Source organism: Canis lupus, chromosome 2, assembly GCF_048164855.1.
Source record: "Canis lupus baileyi chromosome 2, mCanLup2.hap1, whole genome shotgun sequence".
In the NCBI taxonomy this organism is placed as follows: Eukaryota; Metazoa; Chordata; class Mammalia; order Carnivora; family Canidae; genus Canis; species Canis lupus.
In genome coordinates, this window is record NC_132839.1 from 73,616,952 (window position 1) to 73,641,090 (window position 24,139).

Genomic DNA, 24,139 nt, shown 5'->3' on the forward strand with positions numbered 1-24,139 from the left:
TAGTATAAATAGTAAAAGATATAGTTAAAACGATTAAGTTTCATTCATCTCTTCATACACGGAGCTTGTGTCACTTGTTCTTTGTATAACCATACTTACATATAATATATAAGGATGTGAAAGATGGTGCATACAGGGTGCTCAGGAGACTGGCTGGCTGTGGGTTCTAGATTAGACAGAGTGGCCTGGAATCAGCACAAATACCTCTCCAGGTTTTGGCCTTTTTTTTTTTTTTTTTTTTTTAACTACAACACTTTATTTAGAGGGAGAGCAAGTGAGCATGAGTTGGTGGGAGGGGGGTAGCAGAAGAAGAGAGAGAAAATCCCAAGTAGGCTCCATGCTCAGCACAGAGCCCCATGTGGGGCTCAATCTCATGATCCTGAGATCATGACCTGAGCTGAAATCAAGAGCCAAACACTTAACCGACTGAGCCACCCAGGCACCCCTCTAGGTTTTGGCTTCTTAAACACTTAAATATACCACAGAAGTTTCTATGATCTACTGAGAATATAGTGTTGAGAGTTATCAGGTTAAATGCATTTTGTGGCTCTAATTTGTCAATCAGTAAATTTTATTGGCTGTCTACTATTTCCCAAAACCTTTAGGCCAACAAAGATCACAGCACATTAAATAATTTTCAGAGTGCCAGGATATCAAGGTAAGCCACACATGCTGAGGCAGGTATAAAGGAGTGTGTTTGTGTGTGTGTTTGTGTGTGTGTGTGTGTGTGTGTGTGTGTGTGTGAGAGAGAGAGAGTATATTTATTATATATCAAATTCAGACACTGGATTTTGGATAGGAAGGAAATAGATGATTTAGAGGTGAAATCACTAACATCATCAGATGGTAGAGACCACAAGGAGTATTTCAATTCTTTTTTTTTTTTTTAAGTTTTATTTATTTATGAGACACACACACACAGAGAGAGAGAGAGAGGCAGAGACACAGGCAGAGGGAGAAGCAGGCTCCATGCAGGGAGCCCGACGTGGGACTCGATCCCAGGTCTCCAGGATCACACCCTGGGCTGAAGGCGGCGCTAAACCGCTGAGCCACCTGGGCTTCCTGGACTATCTCAATTCTTAAGACACGGATTTATTGTTTTCTTTTTTTTGTATCATTCACTTCCGTCTGCCAATCCTTAATAAAAGTTCCACTCTGGTGTAAAAGAGCTAACAAATGAGTCTTGACCATCCTAAGGTTCCTCATGGTATATTTCCCTCTTGGTGAGGGGAGCAGGGAATACCTTTTGGTGGCTCTTAAATTCTTAGGAACCTTCCATTCCAGTGAGTGCTTAAAGAAGCACTGGCGTTAATTGTTGGGATGAAAAAGGGACCTGAATTCCTGTTCGATGTTTAGATTTCCATTTACTTAATCGAACAAAGTTCAGTTTGAATTAAGTTGAGCGTAATTTTATGTTTATTGGCCATGGAGTTTTTTTTTTTTCCCCTAAACTCCCTGTTCATATCTTTGCTCATATTTATTGGATTATATTTTCTTATTGACTTGTAAGGGCGCCTACATATTAAGGAAATTGATTCTTTGTTATATATGTTTAATCCACATATTTGTAGTCTGTTTTTGATTTTGTCTTAGTAAATATTTCCACATTCCATTTAATGTTCAGCTTTTGGGAGAAAGTAAAGAAAAGTAATGAAATTTAGATAAATTATTAGTTTTGTTATCTTTAGTTATCTTTAGTTATTTAATTCTCCAACCTAAGGTCAATTATTAACTGATTTGTCTTCTGGCACATGTGTGTGCACATAAGGAGTCTAGTATGGAGGTTTCTTATATCATCATTTTTCCTTATTCATTTCTGAAAGAAAACTGAGTACCATTAATGGTATTCTGTTTTTTCAATTAATTGTTATTATTTTACAGTTTTACCTCCAATAAATGCATTAGTTGACAACCACTCATAAGAAATTTAATAAGCTGTGACTGCAAATCATGTGTTTGTATGTTTGAGGGATGTGTCTACTTCCTCTTCACAATTGTAGGTTTTCACAGTAATGTGTTTCTCAATTAAAATATTCGTTCATTTGAGTCACGATCAGGAGTCATGAGTGACACTATCATTTTTATTAACACTAGATCAAAGTGATTCTTATCTAGTTCTTACCACGGTTTCACTTGAAACTCAGAAACTGGTCATTTTAGTGTTGGCATGTCTAAAAACATGCTGTGTTAAGCTGCTTCCTGGCCATTTTTTTGGTTTCCTTGATTATAATAAACAGAGCTGGAAAAATGAGGTGTCTGTCAAAGCACTGAGGTGTCAGGGACTTAGCTGGATTTCATCGGAAGCCTGAAACAAATATGGTGGGAGGACTGAAGAGGCAGCCACATGCATATTTTGACAATTCAGAGACAAAAGCTGTTCATGTGACTTCTTCCTGTTTCCATACTTGTTCACCAAACATCTGAAGAGACTGAGCTGTGAGGGCTTTGTTACACAGTGATCCTTTAATAAAGTTTTCCATGTCATATGTCAAAAATATTTTACCAATAGTTTGGAATTCTTGTGAAGAATGATTATTGAGTATCCAAGTTAGTGAATTTCTGTGTTTCTGCACTGGGCAGGGGATAGAGATCAAAAGGAAATGCCTTCGATATACTTCATAAGGAACTATTGTCTTGTCATGCAAGCAGCTGGCAACTGTGTAAGCAAACAACCTGACTACCGGTGTATCTCATTTTTCATAAGAGATTATCTTAAATTTTGTCTATAAGTTTTAATTTTCAAAAGTACAATTATAGTTTACACACACTAGAAGCATTTGGTATTTAGGCAATGTGCTAAAACAGGATTTTCTATTTTGCAAGTTTGATTGCAAATGACAAACATACAATTGCCAAATGCATGTGTGTGTGTGTGTGTGTGTGTGTGTGTGTGTGTGTATACACACACACATATATAAAAGGGGTGCTGAAGCAATGTGGCAGTAAAGTTGTTTGGAAAAAAGTAGACACCTGGATAAAGAAGGCTTTCTAGATGATTCTAGAGGAGAGTTAGGGTATCAAACAAGGATATATTAGAGAAGGTAGAAAGGTAGTCTTGGGGATTTTGCATGTGGGTGTGTGTCTATTGAGGTTGAGAGGAACAAAGGGAAATTATGCAGTGGGTTGTAGTCAGAAGTTAAAGATTTGCAGTTCATGATCAAAAGCTCAGAGTGTTATGGATGACCAAGGATCACATCAAATCCCCTTCATAGGGGTAACATGATCCCAGCCATACATAGAGTAGATCATTCTTGCTCCTGCTCTCAGGATGGTTACCAGGGAAAGTGATTATAAGGGAGGGAAGCAAAGGCATGGAGGTGGGAGGTTGTGCTTGGTTAGTGCTGAGCAAAATCAGTGAGAAAGGAAAGGAAAAAAATTGTCAGAACTTAATGATGGGCTGTAAAGGGGAGAATGGGCCTGAACAAAGAGATTTGTTTGATCAAATCATTTAAATTTTTCTAATGATCAAAGTTGTATATGTCAAAGATATATAACATAAATGTATGTGTGTATAATGTTAAAACGCAGAAGTACATAAAAAGAAAAATTTAAATCACCCATGTTCAATACTCGAACCAGAAACAAACCACTGTCAATATTTTGTTATATGTATCTAGCTTTTATTTAGTTTCAGCTGAAAGCTTGCTGTACATAGTTATCCATACTATTTTCTTAATCTCATATCTTATAAACGTTTACTCATGTAATACGGAGTAAAATTCTCCGTATTTTTTAGTGACTGCACAATGAACATAATCTTTAGTTACAATAGAATTTTTTATTTAATCACTTCCTCAAGGTCAAGTATTGGTTAGTTTCTAAATTTATTATGAAGAATTCTGAGATAAACATCTATGTGTATAAACTTCATTTTTTATTATTTCTTTAGGATAAATTCTTAATGCCATTGCTAAGTGAAGAGAATGAACATTTTCAAGGCTTTTCATGTAGAATTTTAAACTACTATTTTTAAAGAAAAGTTTTGATCAATTGATATTGTCTTACCTAAAGAGTGATATGTCAGCGCTATTCACTAAGTATATCTGCTGGTTTTATTGGTTAAAGGTGATATTTATATATTTTCCCTTAATTTACATTTATTTGCTTATCAGTGAGGTTGAACAACATTTTGTTGGGCTTGAGGCATTTTAATTCATAGAAGTGAGAGATAAAAATACACATCTTGCATGCATGATATATAAGTTAATTGGCATACCTCATATTATTAGCTAAACAGGACATCTGAATAGATTGCATCTTTTTTTTTTTTTTTTTGATGGAAAGCAAGTGCCAAGTGTTATAATTATGAGGAGATCTAGAAGGACGAGGGAAGAAGGTTTTAACTTTTAGTCAATGTTGGTGGACAGAGAAAAGGGAAGTCAATCACAGAAATCCTGCAAAAGATGATAGTCACAAGTGGAACTACCTAAGAACAGGATCATGAAGCCTAAATGGAAAAATTATGGACTATCAAAGAGCAGAAAACTAAGGGAGGAGCCAGGTGGAGATGAAGGCCAGATAGTGGGCACAGGGGAGAGAGATCTTGGAAGTGGAGAATGAGAGGGGCGCCCACTCATTAGCACCCCCAACTCTACCTTCCATGAAGCCTTGGGAGTTTCCTGGGAGTTTTCTGGGCAGGCACTTGTTTATGCAAATCCTTGATTCCCTGAAGTTTGGCAGGGTTTCCAGAGTATGGACCTTTTGTATATCCCCTCTCCCACCCACCTACCCAGCGTGTTTCTTAAATTTGTGGTTTATTGCTTTTACTAATGGAGGTCACTGAGACCATTTTGTGTATTTTGTTTGTTTGTTTGTTGGCCCTGAGGTCAGTTTTCCATAGTGCATACATTGTTTTGGATTAAAGAACCATAAAAGTGTCAGAGGAAACTAGACACAGGACTGCAGAGTTCATGCTCAATATATTTAGCAGTGAAGTTAAGGACTGAGGGCATTGGTTGGCTAAAACTTAGGTTTTTAAAAACAATATTCCAACATGCTGCCTGATGAGTAACAGTACTAACACACTATATATTTGTGTTTTTACTGCTTATGACTGAATGCCATGCCATAAATAAGATTTTGCCCCATGTTACTGACGTGGTAGTATGGCACCACTCTGCTTGATTGCTCAGTGTCATCCTGGACACTGCCATTCGTCCGAACCATCCATTGGCCAATTCCATCAACTCTGCCTTTAGGATACAACTCAAGGTCAGCTTCTCTTCTTAACCCCTCCAGGATTACCACTCTAGCAGAAACCACCATCATCCCATCCCCAGAGGACCAGAACAGTCTCCAGCCTGTCTCTCTACTTCCTCCTTTGCTCACCTGTGATCTCTTCTCCACACCAGAGAGATCTTAAGGGAAGCAAAATCAGATCACGTTGCTTCTCTGCCTAGAATCCTCCATTAGGTCCAATAGAACCCAGAGTCCTGGCCAATCCGGCCCTCACCTCACCCTTGCCAGCTTTGCTCACATTATTCATCAGCCGTGTTGCTCCTTTCCTGCTCTTCTTCAGATACCCCTGAAAAAGACCCTTCTGTAACCCTTCCTTCCTTCTGGAATGCTTTCTCTCTGGGTCTTCAGACCATTTGTTCCTTACTCCATCAGGTCTCTGCCCAAGAGAGAAAGGACTTCCTGGACCACCATAAGCAACAGCCCCCCACCATTCCTCCTAACCCTGCTTTATTCTCCCTCATTGCAGGTGTCTATGCTCCCTCCCCCAAACATACCTATATGTGTTATATACAAAAGATGATTAGCTCTTTCTTAGTTACGAGAGACCACATCTGGGTCCAGGTCTTTGACTACAGTTCCCCCACACACACCAGTACTTGAGTGCATCTTGGAGTTTTACCGAACGTGCTCAGGAAACCCCTCTCAAGATCGAAAAACAGAGTACTCAGTAAATCCAGAATGGTAGGGGATTTCTGTGGTAATTTGGAGGAAATTATTAAAACTCCAGTAATTATTAAAGAGTAAAACTCACATAATACTTGGCAAAACCACACGCTTCCTGAGTTCTGGTTAACCTGACTGCACATTCTAAAGGGGAGGAAATCTACTTTTTACATTATGACTTCATATAGCTGGCTTTTCTCTAGCAAACCATAAACACAGAGCTTGGATTTTACACATTATTTATGACTTTGTAATAGGCATCTCCTTTCCACCTGCATTCAATATTCTGAACTTCCTCTTTTAAAAAGAAAAAGTCTGTTAGTTTGACCACGGGATATATAGGGTAAAGACAGGTAATTTCTTGGCTTATGAGACACCACCATTTGCAATGTTGGCCAGAAAGGGATCTATGGAATCTAACAGGTTTCAATGTATTAATGAAGAATGCTGCCTATGACAGAGGAAAAGTTTAGGGAGAAAATGCAAAGAGAATTGTCCTTAGAGTTAAATTGGATTCTGGGGCTTTTATAAGCTATGGCTTCGCTCACCAAGTATTAAAGGTTTCTCCCCCTGACTTCAAAGACGTCATTTCCAAAGTTCCACAGCATTTTTGGTAAATAAAGAAATGCCTGTCACTGGCAGGGTCAGAGCAGCAAGGTGAAGGATGTGTGGGTAATGAGAGAGGCAGGTGATTAAGATGAAGGAAAGAAGAGAGGGAGGGAGGAATACTATCTATCTATCCGGAGGTGGAAAAGTGTGATCTCTACAAGCCAGAGTCCCTGGGTTCAATTCCTCCCTCCACTATTGCTAACTTGTTTGTTTTGGGCAAATCACTTTATTCCTTGTGCCTTAGTTTTCTCATCTGTAAAATGGGGATAGTACTAGTCCCTAACCTCAAAATATACTTAGGAGGACAGTATGTATTAATTTATGTGAAGCGCTTAGAACAGTGCCTGGTATATGACAAGGGGTATAGAGAGGAGTTAGCCTACAGTTATTTTATTACAGATGGAGGTGATGAAATTTCAGTGAAAGTTAGACAGGAAAAGAGTGTTGTACCTCTTCATTGGCTGCCTCACCAGGTGTTCTCTTACCTATAAGAACCGCAGGTGCTTGAAGCTTCTGGGCTCTTCACTGACTGCCCGCCCATTCAGGAAAGTGGAGAACACAGGAGAGGCTGTGCTTCTGTGACAAATTTAAATCTAAAAATAATAAAAGAAATGTCCCTTGCTTGAGTAAAGGAGTTGGTTGGAAAAAAAAAAAAAGGAGTTGGTTGGAGATGGGGTGGGGTTATTTAATTTATTGGCTAATTCTCTCATTCGAGTTGCCTGAGAAGTCACAGAGAGGCTCCACAGTAGGCACAGTAATGTATGATGTTACAAGGCTCTCGGATGAACTCACTCAGTATTGGAGGTTTAGAACCCTAGACTCTGAAGAAAAGTGAGTAGACCCGATCTTCTGTCTTCTTGCTCTCTGTCTTCTTTCTCTCTCTGAGTGATGTCCCTGTCACAGTGAACATTTCTAGGGGACAGGGACTCAGTCAAGCACATCCATAATCGGGGGCGGGGATGGAATGAGCCACAGTGAGGGTGTGTGGAGATGTCTGAATTGCCCAGCCTGGTCTATTTAAACGCTTGGAAGTTCCTGCTAAGCTGAGAAAGTAGTGCAAAATTAGTTTTACTTCAAAACAATCCTGCAAAAACATTACGTTCCCTCTTGGATTTCTTTCCACAGCACTGTGTACCTGGCACCTAACTATTGCATTTAAGATGTCTGCTGCCCTGCCTGTGTCCACGTTAGCTACTACTGTGTAAACAGGAAGTACTTGACATATGGTTTAAATTATTTTTTTTTTAAGATTGTATTTATTTATTCATGATAGTCACACACACAGAGAGAGAGAGAGAGGCAGAGACACAGGCAGAGAGAGAAGCAGGCTCCATGCACCGGGAGCCCGATGTGGGACTCGATCCCGGGTCTCCAGGATCACGCCCTGGGCCAAAGGCAGGCGCCAAACCGCTGCGCCACCCAGGGATCCCTTGACATATGGTTTAAATGAGCTTAGATATATGCTTAGATGAAAAGCGTATCCCACTAGAAAAATAATGGATTCACATGCTTAAATTTTATAATAAGTAACAAATAGTAAATGTAAGTCAGAGACCATGCAGGACACCACCCTCTTCCTCCCTCCACACAATCCTATTCTCCTTCCCTTCTGTTTTCTTCTCCTTAGCTCTTTCACAACCTAGCATACTATCTATTGTACTGATTTACTTATTAAATGTCTTTTCCCCCATAGGACTAGAGGGCTCATGAGGGCAAGGATTTTTGTCTGTTGTGTTCACTGCTAAAGCCTTAGCAACCTAGAACAGTGCCTGACACTTAGAAGGTTCTTGATAAATAGTGATCTAGTGGATGGGATATACACATTAGTTACTGTTATAATTTTACTTTTTAAAGCAATGGTACTGAGAGGATACCATAAATTTAAAGCCCTTTCCTAATACCTAGGTAAGATAAACTATCCCAAATGTGGCAGTGTCCATTTTTTAATTCTCCCTGTTGATCCCACAATGGGCTATTTGCCAAATTAACCAAAAGGGAATACTGGGGTGCTTTAGATCATACAGGTTTGTGGACACTGGTCTCCAAAAGCAGAGGAAGACTTTTTGGTCTACAGTGGTGGTAGAAGAGGGAAGGCAAAAGGATTTTAGCAGTGCCTAACTGAGACCTTGCATATGCTGTGTGTGTGTGGAACCAAAAGGTGTCTTGAAGGAATTAACCCTTGGTATAATATTCCCATTCTTATAGTGAGTTCTTTGTGTCACATACATTCTTTAGAAGGACTCTTATATTTACATACATGCCCTCATCTCTCTGAGATTACTTTTCCAATGCTGGTTAATTAGCTTCACTACTAATTATTGCTGACACCACCAATGCAGTTATAGGGCTTCCATGCCAATGGATGATACTTTTTCACATGGAAGCTAGTACTTTAATATGTGCATGTATATGTGAGCAATTTCTTTTTTTTATCCTTTAGTTATACATTAATACAGCAAAGACTTTGAAATTCTAAATAGTGTAATTCTAAGTAGCATAAAATCTACTTCTGGAAACCTATGGACTACTATGTTATACAAAGCAAATACACATTCACTTGCTCTCTATGTTGGCTATATCTTAGCCTTTATTTAAAATTTTTTTAAATTAAAGATTTTATTTATTTGAGAGAGAGAACAAGTGGAGGAAAAGGGCAGAAAGAGAAGCAGACTCCCCGCAGAACAGAGCCGGACTTGGGGCTTGATCCCAGGACCCTGAGATGATAAGCTGAGCCGAAGGCAGACTCTTAACTGACTGAGCCAGCCAGGTGCTCCTATCTTAGGCTTTAGATAAATTAAAATAAAGCATAATGCTCTCTAGTAGCATATAAAAATGACCTTAATAGGTATTACCTATATTTAAAATAGCCCCACATAAGTTTCCTGGCTTCATGTTCATGTCGTCACCTGTACTCCATTTCTTGCTCTTCCAGACCTATCTGAGTCTTGTTTCTCGTTCCTTTTTCTAATTACCTTAGAGTTTGTCTTTGTCTCAAGCTTCTATTTTATTGTGTTTTTTTAAAAAGGTTTTATTTATTTATTCATGAGAGACAGAGAGAGAGAGAGAGAGAGAGAGAGGCAGAGACACAGGCAGAGGGAGAAGCAGGCTCCCTGCAGGAGCCCGATGTGGGACTCAATCCCGGGTCTCCAGGATCATGCCCTGGGCTGAAGGCAACGCTAAACCGCTGAGCCACCCGGACTGCCCTCAAGCTTCTATTTTGTATGTGTACTTTTTTCCTATTCTATCCAGTCTCATATCTTGGATCTGTCTGCTGTCACTTCACTCTGAAAAGAAAGGTACTTTGTTGAGATAAAGAGCCCTCTTCTAAGGATGGCTTAAGCTGGTTGCAAGCCAGATGTATCAGAAGTTAACACAGGGAATGTAGCATGACATCTCTACCACATGGCATTGACTTACCAGTTTTATACATTTGCTTATATCGAGGGCTACATAGTAGCAGTCAATGTCAGTGGCAGTAGGAGAAGGGTGGCTTTTACTTTTTCTGTGTACTTTTCTATATTGTTTGGGTTATAACTAATGAATATCTGTGTGCAATTTACCTGTATTTTTATTTTTTATTTTTTAATTTACCTGTATTTTAAAAATTAACTTTGTTCAAAGCAAAAGCAGGAAAATATTGTTTATTTTTATTGTTTGTTTTAGGGCAGGCTGTAATTGTAATTATTGCTTTCAGGTGTTCAGTAAAAAGCCACCCTGAACTTACCTTTAAGGTGTATGTTGAGATGGTTTGTTTCCTGAGTCTTTGCATTCTTGATAATGTTTGGTGTAAGAATGCATACCAACATACGTGCACATACACAGGCACGTACACTCGCACTCATGCCAAACATCCAAACCGAGAATACTCTCTAATGCTTAAGGCATGCCACACACCCAGAATTTGTAAAAAATTCTTGTATAAAATACTCAACTCATAAAAGGCAGATTTCCTAGGTCCCATTTGTAGTCGAGGAATTTGGTCTCAAATCAGTTTTTTGGAACCATTGCCATGGTGTTTTGGGGAGATTGCTTCAATTTTCCTCCATCCAGAACCTATGAACTTAGTTTTATGTAATACTTAACGTGATGGTAATCTTAGACTTGTTCTGGATTTTGGCCCTTTCCTAACCTGCTGGTGTTTTCTAGTCTCTATTGATAGTTTTAGATTATTTTATTTAGGAGTAATAATGCTGCTCCTGTTTTTTTTTTTTTTTTTTTTTTTTTAAGGTAGATACACAGATTTAGAACTTTGTTGTCCCTCTGGACTTTTTACTTCTCACTCTGGCAACTTCAAGTTGCTGAGGTTTTATGGAATTTAGTAAGATTAACAATTACAGAATAACCCCTAAGGGAAAACTGGAAATCACAACTTTGAAATTACAGATGTGTTTCTCTTTCTATGCTGTGGAGCTTATTTTAATCCTTGTTCAGAAGACCTTGGGTTCCAGATGTCACCTCACTTTCAGGAGGGCCCTCTAACAGTCCTCCTCCTGTTCTTTGCTCCCCTAACCTCCCCACTGCCAGAACTGACAAACCCAACCTCCAGAGAGACTTTCGATGAGCTTCCATCTCTTAACTGCCTGAAAAAGGAGTGTATTTACTCTGCTTGGGTGCTTCAGGTCCTCCAGATCCGTTGTTATGTACGAACCGTCTCCATTACCGTGAATCATGTTTTACCACTCCCTTCTTTGCAAATCGCCTTTCTATTTTTCTCTACTTCTTACCAGAAAATCCATTTCCAGCTCCAAATTTGAAGTAGAGTAAGATCAAATGAGGGTTTAATTCCTGTGTAATTTTTGCCTCTATCTAAGCACTTACATGTATTCGTTCATTTAATTTCCACAACAACCCAGATGAAGTAGTGATGACTGTTTTTTCTTGTCTGCATCAAGCAGCACAAGATAATGGGCACCTGTCTTATTCTAGGAAGGCGGATTTAAAAGATCATTTGTTTTCTTGTAGTCAGTTTTGGCATTTGAATAAAAGATATCAGCTAAATTTCTTTCTCTATAAAATGCCGGAGCTTTTGTCTTCTTGGGCCTTCCCCGAATCCATCCATTACAGTAGGTTTTCATTAAGTTTTCAGACTGCTGTTGAGCATTCTATATCAGGCAATTTTAACACCTCCCTTCTTTCTGTACCACCCATTCAAAGCTCATTCCAGGTGCCCTTAGCAAATGACTCCCAAGGCATTTAAATGGCCAAAGCTCATTGACCAATGAGGGGACATGTACCATGTAAAACGGAGTCACGCAGTTCCCTGAATCAGGAGAGAAGGTTGCAAAGCTTCTGTTACTTACTATTAGCCTGTCGCATCCAGATTGCAAGACTGGAAAGGTAGGGGACACCCTTATTTGTTTTAATTGGAAGAGAGGACGAGATGGTTGTGTTTGGTTACAGTAATTTAGATCAAGTTGAATAAACAAATGATCCCTTTTTTAATTGAAGACAAAAAAAATATTAGAGCTTTGTAATAGTCTCAAATACTGTAGTTTGCTTTACCAGCAGCAAAGCCAAATTTCTTAAGTTATGAAAGTTTTTGTTTTTTTTTTTTTAATCAGTTCTTCCGGAAGCTCTTCACTTTGCATACTTGAAAAAGCTTAGGCCTTCATAAAGTAAAGTCATTTTTTCATAGATCGCTGCTATTTTAACTCTGGGATAAGAAGCAGGAATTTATCAAGAATGTCCACCCTTGTTTTTCAATCAATTCAGTCAGTCTGGAGAGAAGAGATTTGTGATTTTAAGAAATGTGATCATGAAAAATAAACGGAATTGGCATTATGATATTTGCTACATAAATTTAGCAATAATGGCAATTTCCTCTCTGAACAAAGGTCTGGTATAAGAAGACTCTTATAGCACCATTTTTTCAAGCCAGTGGTAAAGTTTATGAAATGAAATTAGTTAAGTGTAGGTTGTATGCTTTAAAGACTAAAGTAAGTTTCACTTTCATTATAAAGAATAGTTCACTTATATTTTGTGTGCTGTTTGAGATTTGTTCTAATATTAACTCAAAAAAAAACAAGAGAAATACAATATTTGCTGCTTTCTACCTGGAAATGGAGCAATTTAAATAGTATTTGAGGCTAATTCTCAAAAGAAAAGCCTACTTATTCATTCCTCTATCATTATACTCATTCATTCCTCTCCATTTAATGCTTAGTATCAGAAGCTAAGTTTGACTTCAAGGAAGGGTCTGATTTTCCTTGGTTGCTCTTTCCCAGGGATGGCGTAGGATGGTTTGTATTTTAATATAGAAATTCAATAATATGCTTGTTTAGAATTTTAGTATATGAGAGATGGCACCATTTGGTAAGTTTTTTGAGTAATTAAAACTATGTCCAATTTATAAGGAGAATTTCTTTCTTTCTTTCTTCTTTTTTTTTTTTTTTTTTAGTGTATATACCACTAAGTATAAGTGCCCAATAATTCAAGTTCTCTCACAGTCCCCCCCTTTCTTTTTGTTTTTTACGTATTTATAAGATTTGCATCCTGGAACTTTCCACTTTTATCAGATTTATTCAAAATGCCATTAAATTCATTAAAAATGCGATTTTATGAGAAGTCTGCTCTCAAGATCTCCCTCATAGTCCCTTCCTCCAGGAGACTTTTTAGGGGAGGCAGTTGTGGGTCGACCAGCTGTCCCAGAGTTAACTATTCACGGCAGGGAATACTTGCTAGCCATCTTCTCCAGTACAAGTAAATGCTATTTCTCAATTCCAAGCCGAGGTTCAAAGGTTTAGACTAACCTCACAGATCAGAGGTCAGGCACGAATTGCTGCAATTTGTAGTTCAATTCTGCCTATATGACAGAATTTCACAGCTACGATGATTGCTTTTTTCCACTTCTGCACACAGGCCAGGCCGGGCAGTTAACAGTATAATTTGTACAAGTCAGCCCTTGGCACCCGAGTTTAATGAGTAACTAGCTGGTGCCTTAGGTTTCACTGGTACAAGGTGCATATTATAAAAAGGGTCAAATGTCAATGCGCAAAAATGGAGGGGCGTGGGGAGTGATATCTCAATAACTACCACCTGTGAATCATATGCAAAGAATTAATAACTTGTATCATTTTTAAAAATCATATTTCTGTGGTGTGAATGTTAGTGTGTTCATTTTCTTTTTTTTTAAATGTTTATGTTTCTTTTTTTTTTATTTTTTTTTTTTATTTATGACAGTCACAGAGAGAGAGAGAGAGAGAGAGAGGCAGAGACACAGGCAGAGGGAGAAGCAGGCTCCATACACTGGGACCCCGATGTGGGATTCGATCCCGGGTCTCCAGATCGCGCCCTGGGCCAAAGGCAGGCGCCAAACCGCTGCGCCACCCAGGGATCCCAGTGTGTTCATTTTCTTTGCTACTAAAAGAGGTAGATAATTTTTTTAGATGTTTGCAAGAAAGAACAGTCAGATCAGAGATTGTTGACCGTTCAATAGAAAGTGAAATTGCAGGCTGTTGACTCCTTTTGAGGAGTCTGATTTCTCAAAAGCCTGCCAAAATGTTATGCTTTCAAAAAGCATAACTGCCTTTCAGGAATCTAGGGAGCACATTGGATAACTGGGTTTTCTGAGCCCATGATATTTATGAGTACCTGACATTCTCTACTCTTCATCCAGGAAGTTACACTTCTATCCTTATTTCCAACCCAGGTTGAAAATATCTTTTACTGTTTAAAGTTGAATATTGGAATTCTTGAAAAAATTCTTAGTTGTCTTTGACAAATCATGGATTTGCCATTCACAGGTTTGACGCATAAATGACCCCGAAGCGCTAAGTACACACAGAATAATTTATCATTTTGGTTACAGCTCAAATTTTAATTTTCTACTCTTCCAGACTTGGATGCTTTGGAAGCAATCAGATTCTGCCACAGAGCAGAAAAATTAAAATAATTCTGGTCTCAGGTCTTTTGGCTTTGAATTCCAGCTTCATCACTTACAGCTGAGGGACCTCAGCCAATGGGCAGTCTCAGGATGAGTACAGCCAGAGTTCGCTTTATGCTCTATGATTAAATAAGACAGTGTACATAAAATGCGTAGCATGGTACCTGATGCATACTAAGCACTCAATGAATGTTAGCTGTTATTAACATTATTAATTTTATTAAGTTACATCACTAGTGAATAAGCCTGGCCTACCCTGTATATCATCCACCCTTAGTTTAGACTTAGTCTTTGCTCTGTTCATTTCATGAGGGACATAAGCTATGCTCTAGTTGGATAAGGTGATCTGGGGACATTTTAAGATGCATTCCTTTTGAATATCACAGGGAAATGTATTTTATTTTTAAGATGTTATTTATTTATTCATGAGCAACAGAGAGGCATAGGCAGAGGGAGAAGCAGGCTTCCTTTGGGGAGCCTGATGCAGGACTCGATCCCAGGACCCCGAGATCACACCCTGAGCCGAAGGCAGACGCTCAACCACTGAGCCACCCAGGTGCCCTGGGAAGTATATTTTTAAATTCCTCAGTTTCAAGTCTAGCACTCTTAGATGCTGTCCTTTCCCCCTAGCTGATCTGCGATTGTGTGGCAAAAGCTGTAAAAAGAAATAAATGCAAATCATCTGGTTTCCTTTGAGAATTGTTTTCATTCTGCCCTTTGGTGAGAAACATTGAATGAAAAATCGCAAATCTGTAAATGATACCACACCAGTGGGTTAAATTCTGTCCCTGATGAGGTATATTATACTTATTAGAAACTGTGCTTTCCTGAAATGCCAGACGTGACAATCTTAAAAAAAATAACAAATTTTTCCATTGCATTTCATTTTATTCCTGAAGAACATAGAAGTAGCTTTTGAATAATAAAAACATATTTTACTACCAGTGACAATATATAAATGATGTGCTTAGCGTTAAAAAGGTAACATCTCACATTAATTAAATAGTTAAGCACCTGCTGCGTGCTAGGATTAGTTGTGGGGCACTGGGATTATAGTAGTAGATTTTGCCCTGGTAAAGTTTACAACTGACTGGGGAAGTTTATTATTATACCAGTTGTTGTAAGATTAAACCATATAAATTTGCCAATATTCTACTGTTTCTGTCCTTCAAAATAGCAATCTCATATAGTTGAGTTTAGTGTTATGAGGAGTACAAGGAGAGATTACATGGTGTTATGGGAACATAATCCTGGGGAATCGAGAGATGGCTTCTGAGGAGTGACACTTAAGGATGAGAACAAGCTGGCTGGGCAGGGGGACTGGTGATAGTTTGAAGCATCGGGGACAGCGTGTGTAAGGAAGAAAGTGATACAACGTGAGGTTCGAAGAGGAGTCTAAGTCTTCCTTTTACAGGCCGTCCTTAGGCTATTGACTTTATTCTAAGGGCTTGTTATAAGAAAGGGTAAAGTTTAAGCAGGAGGGTGTCAAGACGTGCTCAGACTGTGGTTGTGCTTTTGTTTGTTTTGTTTTGTTTTGTTTTTAAAAATCACTTTGCCTGCCATGAGAGCTAGATTGATTGCAGTGGATAAAATAGAGTCAGTTGGGAGGGTAATGCAATCGTCAGGTAGAAGCTGATGGATGGTGGTTTATAAGATGCTTTCAAATGTAGTATTTTTTATCCTTTTAACAGCTCTCACATGAGGTATTAATATCAGCTTCAGGATACCGATGAGGATGCTAAGGCCCAGAAAGTTAAGTGGCATGCCCATGCTCAAATACTGTTGGTGGCAGAGTAAGGATTCTCTTATCTGAACTCTGACTCTTGCCCTGGTGGTCTTCTGGTAGCTTTAGGCCCGTGTACTAGCATCCCTGAGTATGGGTGATTGGCTTATCTTCAGAAAGGATGAGAAAGTTATTTTTAGCCTAAGCTTATGACAGAGCAGAGAAGCAGAACATGACTTGGAACTTGATATTAGACTGGGGTGTCTTTTTGGAAAAAATGAATTTATTAATTTCATGTATTTATCATTCCAAAAATGGATTTGGAGCAGCTTTCAAAGCTACATATGGAAAGACAAGATTAAGGAGAAAGGATGAAAATCAGGGTGGGCAAACAGATGGTGCCGTAGGCGGATAAATCCAGCGAATATTCGCCCTTAGACTTGCCATTTGTTGAAGAGGGGAAGCAACTCTAAGATTCACATGTCCCCCAGAATTAAAACAAACCAAATGTACTGCTCAGAATAACTTTTCCTTCTTCCAGAATCTAGGAAAATTTCCTGATTAGGTCCTCATAGAGACCCCATGATATAGTGAGCAGTATCCCTAGCTGTTCCACAGACTGAGGAGTGGGTGAGGAGTTTGAAGTGAATTAATTAACCCAATTAATGTCTGGAAACCATTTCTTTCTCTAGGAACTGCCCGGCAAGTCTTAATATAGTTATGTGACCTTCAGTAAGACAGTTACCTCTACTCTAAAACCTAGGAATTGTACTAGAGATGGACTTTTCAAGCTAGATGCCTTGGGGCACCCAGTATTGTATCAGGAGGAATGTGAAACCATAGGACAAAAGAAGCACATGGGTTTTGCTTGAAGATTTTTCAAAACAGTATTAACATTTTTATGAAATGGGATTTGTTTGGAGTCAGTCTAGAAAATCAGATTTTTCTGGAAATAAACAGCTGAGCTGAAGTATTTTATTTGGGGGAAATTTTCTGTTGCTTATATACCCATGAAAGGGACATCAATAATCCTTCTTTCAGTCATCATAATATAGCACAAAACTATATAAAGCCTATAATTTTATTTATAGGCTAGTAATTTGCTTTTAATTCATCCATTGCCATGATACTATTTTTTAAAAGGGGAAATTTTGCCATTATAGAAAGAAAACTCACAATTCTGCACAACTAATGTGTGCCAGAAATGGTACTTTATATTCTTTATTCTCTATGCAGTCCTTCTTCTGTTCTCATACAATCTCTGTTCTCCATAAAATCTCCACTTTATGGATAAGGAAATCAAGGCTCAAAAAGTTGAACAAATTTGTCTGGATTCACTTAGCTAGTAAGTGAACAGTGCATGAATCTAAGTTTTATTCTGTTGCCCCTACATGGCAGAATTAATTTCAGGACACACCTTGTAATCTGCACATTTATTTTTATTTACCAAATACTGTGATGTTGACCATTAGGTATTATCCAGGATAACAGCATTTAGGAAATTGTCCTCACAGATTTGGGTAAGGATTATATGCTTTAAGAACTAGTTTACCAGCTTTTACTTTATGATTTATTTGAGGGTATGGCTGATTTTCTTCCCTTCCTTCCTCCTTTCCTCCTTCTCTCTCTCTCTCTCTTTCTCTCTCTCTCTCTCTCTCTCTCTCTCTCCTGTCTTTCATAGATCATTGATAAGGATGAAAAACCAGCTCATGGCTTAGTTTTATTGCTTGTATTCCCATAAGGTTATGGATTTCATCAAAAGCTTTTTCACACTCTTGGCAATATGTAATATAGTCAAGGCAAAATAATTTGGAACTGTAACTAACTTTAGAGACCATTTAATTGGCAGGTTGTAAACTGTGCCCTCTATAGTCCTACAGGTTCTCTAGGCTCCCCATCTGGCCCTAGTGGACAATGGAGCAGAATGGATGGGGATGCCTCCCTTGCCCCCACTTCAGCCAGCTTCCTGTTTATCAGTTCTGTTTTTGCACCCAGCTAAATTTTTGGTGGAAGACAGGGTGCTACATCTTAAAAAAAGAAGAAGAAGCAATACAAACCAAAAAATGGTAATCCAACTCCTTTAATTTTATTCAAGGGAGCAAACTATATTTCCAGATGTGAAGTAAAGGTAAAAGTTTTGTGCTTAGCATGTATTTTAATGTCTCATCTGAAATACCTTTATCTTGAACTTAACTCTCTTTAATTTGAACATTTTCTGTATCGTGACTTTAAAGGTTATCCTAGGACCCCATATCCTTTTTTTTGTAGAATTCAGTGTAAAGAGCATTCTCAGGAGAGTTTTAACTACACATTTTAGGGCAGAATAGGACATTGTCTTTATAGCCACTCTAATCAGTTAGTAGTGGATGGCTAAAGTTCTTGTTTTGAGACCCTGTCTGGATTCAGCAGGAGAGAGTATACCGATCCATTAGTGGTGTGTAGCATAAGCCCCCAAATGGGGAGAGGCAGCCTATCAGCTAGATATTAGCATCTCTTTAAAGGGCATCAAAATATAGGCTATATCCGTATTTCTTCCTAAGCATTGTGTTGTTCATCTTGAAGTCATGGATGCTGTAAAGAAGGCAGAGGGAAAAATACAAAGGATGGAAGAAGTTGGACAGTTTCTTATTACTGTTCCCTGCTTCAAGAATAAGACAAAGGATAAATGGTTGCATTTCTTGGTTTGTAGAGAGCATGATAGAGTAACAGTAGTCCATTTTTAAAGAAAATGATCCCCAATTTTTAACACATTTATGAAAATAATACTGAAATCAAAAGCATTTCTAGCATTTTTTTTAATCCCTCAGGATTTGGCTCAAAGGGCATGCCAAAAATTGAACTGAAAAATCCCAAGCGAGCTGCCTGAATTTCCCTGTATATTCATTCTTGTTCTATGTCCTATAAAGGACCAAGCAAACCAAATTAGTGGGTTTTTGCTGAGTATATTCCCAGTGTCCTTTTCTTCTTCACTTAAAAAAAAAACTTAAATTTTCATTCCTATCAACCAAGATATCTGTTGCTTAGACAATATGTATCCGGTGTGTGTTTATGTGACAACCCTTGGTGGTTTATACGACATAATAAGTCATCTTAAACCCACAACAAAAATCCTTTTTTTCTTTATTCAGTTTACATCATTGTGACCTCAGAGGAAAAATAACTACAGCTGTCTGTATGTGTAAGAGTCTTTGGAGTTAAGAGACAAGGAATAATTATGTATTGCTTATAAATTGCCTCTTACACCACCCAAAACAGAGGTCACGGGTATTTCCATCAGAGTGGTCTTTCAAAAGTGCTGGACACAAGAAAGGGTCCTTTGCACAAGCTAGAAGAGACAATTGTATGTTCTTGAACAATCCTCATGGAATTCCCTAATTTCTGTTCTTTACCTTTGTATAATGTAAAAATAACTGTCATGTCAGACTCTCCAAATCTTGGCAATCCAGTGAATTATAACCCATGTAAATGCGCTCTGACAAGGGCATAATTTTCTACAGATAGAAGGTATTAGTATTATATGGGTGACAGTCCCATGTGTGCTATAGCAGGGATGGGGAGTATGAAAGAAGGAAGCTGAACCTTGAATGGGCAGCTTTTCCCAACCATAGCCACAGCCCTCATAAAGCTCTGAAAGGCAGAGACAATAATTCTTGTATATATAGGGAGGAGGTGCTAGCATTGACACTGATGTGCCCAACACCTCCACCCCCACCAAGTCTCTTATTTTCTTACCCTCTAAGTTGGGTTCTAGATTTAGTCTACTAAATTCAAGGACTCAGCTAACTTTTTTTTTTTGTAAAAGCATATTCATTAAAGAAAACCTGGAAATTTAAAGTATGAAATTGCTTATAATCTCACAATCTGAAGATAACCACGATTAGCATTATGGTATATTTATTTCTTTGTTTTTTAAAAAATATTTCATATATATTCTAAAATGTTATTTAATAGGTTTAACAGAGTTGGAGACATAAGATAAATATTTTAGCCTACAACTATGCCATAATTTATTTAGCCATTTCTATAACATTGTACACTGTATTTGTTGCATTCACATATAAATATGTGCTATTATGTCCATTACATTATAAATATCAGTGTAGTGAACATACTTGACCATAAATTTTGTGTCTCTGATTATTTTCTTGAGATATATTTCTATCAGTGGAATCACTGGGCTAATGAAAATGAGCTATTTTAATGAACTTTGTAAAACTCTTGCTATTACCTGTCTTCCAGAAATATCCCAAATTATACTTGCCCTCCCTTTTCTTCACCCATTATATATGACAACGTTCATTTCATGCATATATGTAAAGACTGAGTTCTATCACTTTAAGCTTTAAAATCATAAATATTTCTACAGAAGGTCAGGAAATAAAGCCTCTTCCCTCCCCTCAGCCCTATCCCAAACCTACCAATATCAGGTTTCTAAATATAAGGATAATGTCATCCAATTGACACTGTGTACCAACCTCCATCCCTTGGATCTATTTATGGGGAAAAGCATATATGAGCCTTGTATTCATTAATTTGTTATTTGTTGTCACCACTTCTGTTCATTTCTGTACAATGTGCCTCAGAAGAACAAAAGAAGACCTTTTCATTGTCTACAAGAAGCCTAATTCTGTTGATGAGTCCAGACAAACAACAAACTCAAAAATACTTAACCTTGGACAGGTCACTTAACCTCTTGAGGCCTGTTTCTTCTTCTTTAACGTGAGAGGCTCAATTTGTCTTTATTTAACGGGTGTCTGAGGTGGTTTTCAGTAAAAATATATGAGTGCTCAAGGTAGGGGAAACATCAAGGGGTATCATTATGTAGATAATCTAAACTTAACTGAACAACATGATGTGTTGTATAACCTCCATTATCTAGCAATGAAAACACATCTGTTCTTTGAGAAAACTTTCCCTGCATTTTAAATACTCGGAAAAGTTTTCAAGTTAATCATTTCTTTTTTATGTAAACAAAGCAAAGGAAACTCCTTCAAGATGGCCTGTACAATGTCTTATAGCTCTAACATCTATAATTCATGAGTAATGAATAAAATACCAAAAGCTGAGGACTCCTAAGGCAAAGGAATGGGCAGTGGACCTCACGGAGAACTTTGTAGAATCCTGACAAGAATTTTAAAGTGATAGAATCTACAGATCCGTTCTTTCTAATCTTCATCCTCATCTTGGCACCTAAACAGTTGTCCCTAAACAAACAGCCACAGGAAAAGTCTACACTTGCCCTGTTCATGGGTTTTCATTGGATTTTCAAACTCTGGAACACACCAAAAGGTTTTAGGAGTAACTGAGTTCTTGAATATTTGGCTATCCTTCACCATTACCAGAAATGTTAATGTGTGACTCAGCTACTGAGCTGTGCTGAGTGATTTCAAGAGACCAAGCCAAAGTTTGGCAAGAAAGTCTGCCACTGGCCAGTTGATCTTGCTCTCTGACGTAGATTATCCTTCGCATATCAACATAGAGTAGATAACTTCATAAATATTTGTTGGATTCCTCTCTACTCAGGTTTTGTGCTACTTTGTAATACTGGTTTGTTTAGTACTGAAAAAATTATTTTTACATATATGTTAGAATAAGCCTCCAAAATCTAAAAAGCATGAAGAGATTATAATAGTTCCTTAGACTAGCTCTAATCTTATCCTTGGTATAAGGACACTTTTTGACTAGATTTCACAGAGTTAAAAAAGTCTCATTAGTTAAAAAGCTAATATGTGGGTCATTTGTCTCTCCTTGCAATTTGAATTCTAAACATTAAAAAAAAGAAGCTGTGTAGCCTACAACATCATTTTTCTAATCATCTCCCCATCTCTTAAAAAGCTACCTCCCTCTTCCTTTTTATTCCATATATTAACTCTGCTGGTTTTCCATGACTCTATTTTTTTATTATTATTGTGGTAAGATAGACATAGTAACCATTTTTAGGTGTGCAGTTGAGGGGCACTAAATACATTCACATTTTTGTACAAATTCTACACCATCTATCTCCAGAACTTTCTCATCTTCCCAAACTGAAACTTTATACCCCTTAAACAATAACTCCCATTCTTCCCTCTCCACCAGCTCTTATCAACCACCATTCTACTTTCTGTCTCTATGAATTTTGACTATTCCAGATAACTCATTTAGTTATTACATAATACAATATTTGTCCTTTGGGATCTGGCTTATTTTACTTAGCATAATGGTTCATCCATGTGATAGCATGTGTCTGAATTTCCTTCCTTTTAAAGGCTCATGATATTCCATTATCAATATATGCCACATTTTGCTTACCCATTCATGCATCAATGAAAATTTGGGTTATTTCCACCTTTTGTACGTGAATAATACTGCCATGGTCACAGTGTACCTTTATCTGTGAATTCCCACTTTCAGTTCTTTTGGGTGAATTGGTGGAACATATGCTAATTCTATGTTTAAGCTTTTGAGGTACTTCCATACTGTTTTCCACAGCAGCTGTACAATTTTACATTCCCACCAGCAACATTCCCATTCCACATCCATACCAACATTTATTTTCTCTGTGCGTCCGTGTTTTTTTTTTTAATAGCCATCCTAATGGGTATGAGTAGTATATTACTGTGGTTTTGATTTGCATTTCCCCAATGATTACTGATGTTGAGCATCTTTTCATATGCTTGTTCACTATTTTTGTATCATCTTTGGAGAAATGCCTATTTGGCCCTTTGCCCATTTTAAAATTCATTGGTTTTGTTGTTGTTGCATTGTAGGAGTTCTTTATAGCCTCTGGGTATTAATTCCCCAGTGTATTAAATATTTTAAAGGATTGCTTTCTCCCATTCCATGGGTTGCCTTTTGATGCTGTAATCATATCCTTTAATTCATAGAAATTTTCCATCTTGATGGAGTCCAATTTATCTATTTTTCTTTTGTGGCCTGTGGTTTTGGTGCCATATCCAAGAAATTAATGCCAAATTAAGGTCACGATTTTCTATATTTTATAGAAATATCAAACTATATTATATGTATTTTGCTTCTAAGAGTTTAATAATAGTTTTTGCTCTTACATTTAGGTGTTTGATCCATTTGGAGTCAATTTTTGTATATGGTGTATGGAAAGGACTAGAGTTCTTTTTAAAGAGATACTTTTCAATCCCATCAAGTCTCAGTAGTTATGTGTCAGCCTGTTAAGCAAATGGCACACACATTCACACCAAATGCTCATCCTCACTTATTTTTCTTCCTAGTGTAGGCTTAGGTGGTTTCCCAACAGACAGGTGAGAGAAAGCTGAAGCAATTAGGGAACTAACAGCTCAGCTGGCTCAGCTCTGGTAACTAGGATACAGGTGTGAGGTGGTGGCTGGGATCAGCAAGCATTTTGATGTAAACATGCTTGATGAAATTCCTAGCAAAAGAACAGCAGAGCTAGAAGCATTTTAGGCTAAGAACAAAAAAGAATGTGTGTGTTTTGCTTATGTAGATATTTGGCAGCACAGGGAAACAGAGGGGACACCACACTGAATCTGGTTGTGAGTTGTGAGCTACAGTTAAATATTTATTTTTGTACAAAAATAGATTTCTCTCCTTGTTGCTTTAGAGAAACAAAATTAGATTAGCCACAGTTACGTGGGCAAACCGTGTTTCCAGTTATCCTAGTTCTGTTTTTGTTGTGGATAGAACCTAGGTGGGCTAACAATAGAAAATGTGAAGGTCTGCTTAGCCTTCACTTGCAGAATCTTGAGAAGTAAGAAGAAAGTACCAGGCTATGGAAGCTGCCTCACCTAGTATCACCAGGACCAAAGGTCTGTGCTGGACTGGCTGCTCTCTCACAGGCTTATAGACAACAGTGCCACACTAATGTAACTCACGGGTTGCAAGATTCTCCACGTGAATTAGATTCTTAGCATTAGAACACACTATGGCAGTTGGGTGCCCAAATCGCAAATACATTCTTATTAAATCTAAGGCTCTGGCTTCAGGACCTATGAGAAACAAACTGTGACCCAATCTGCCCTCTCTTGGTTTTCATGGGGACTGATCTATGA

At 38.0% G+C, this 24,139-nt stretch overlaps 1 protein-coding gene and 1 long non-coding RNA gene across 3 annotated transcripts in view; one reads left to right on the forward strand and one right to left on the reverse strand.

Annotated features, from left to right (window-relative positions):
• RBM47 (RNA binding motif protein 47) overlaps positions 1-24,139 on the forward strand; it is a 151,028-nt gene that overhangs the window by 97,492 nt on the left and 29,397 nt on the right. The gene's annotated exons all lie outside the window — the stretch shown is intronic.
• LOC140621588 (uncharacterized) overlaps positions 1-24,139 on the reverse strand; it is a 109,404-nt gene that overhangs the window by 63,046 nt on the left and 22,219 nt on the right. The window contains exon 3 of the long non-coding RNA XR_012021336.1: positions 6,996-7,103. This is a non-coding gene — a long non-coding RNA (uncharacterized lncRNA). The remainder of the gene's footprint in view (positions 1-6,995; positions 7,104-24,139) is intronic.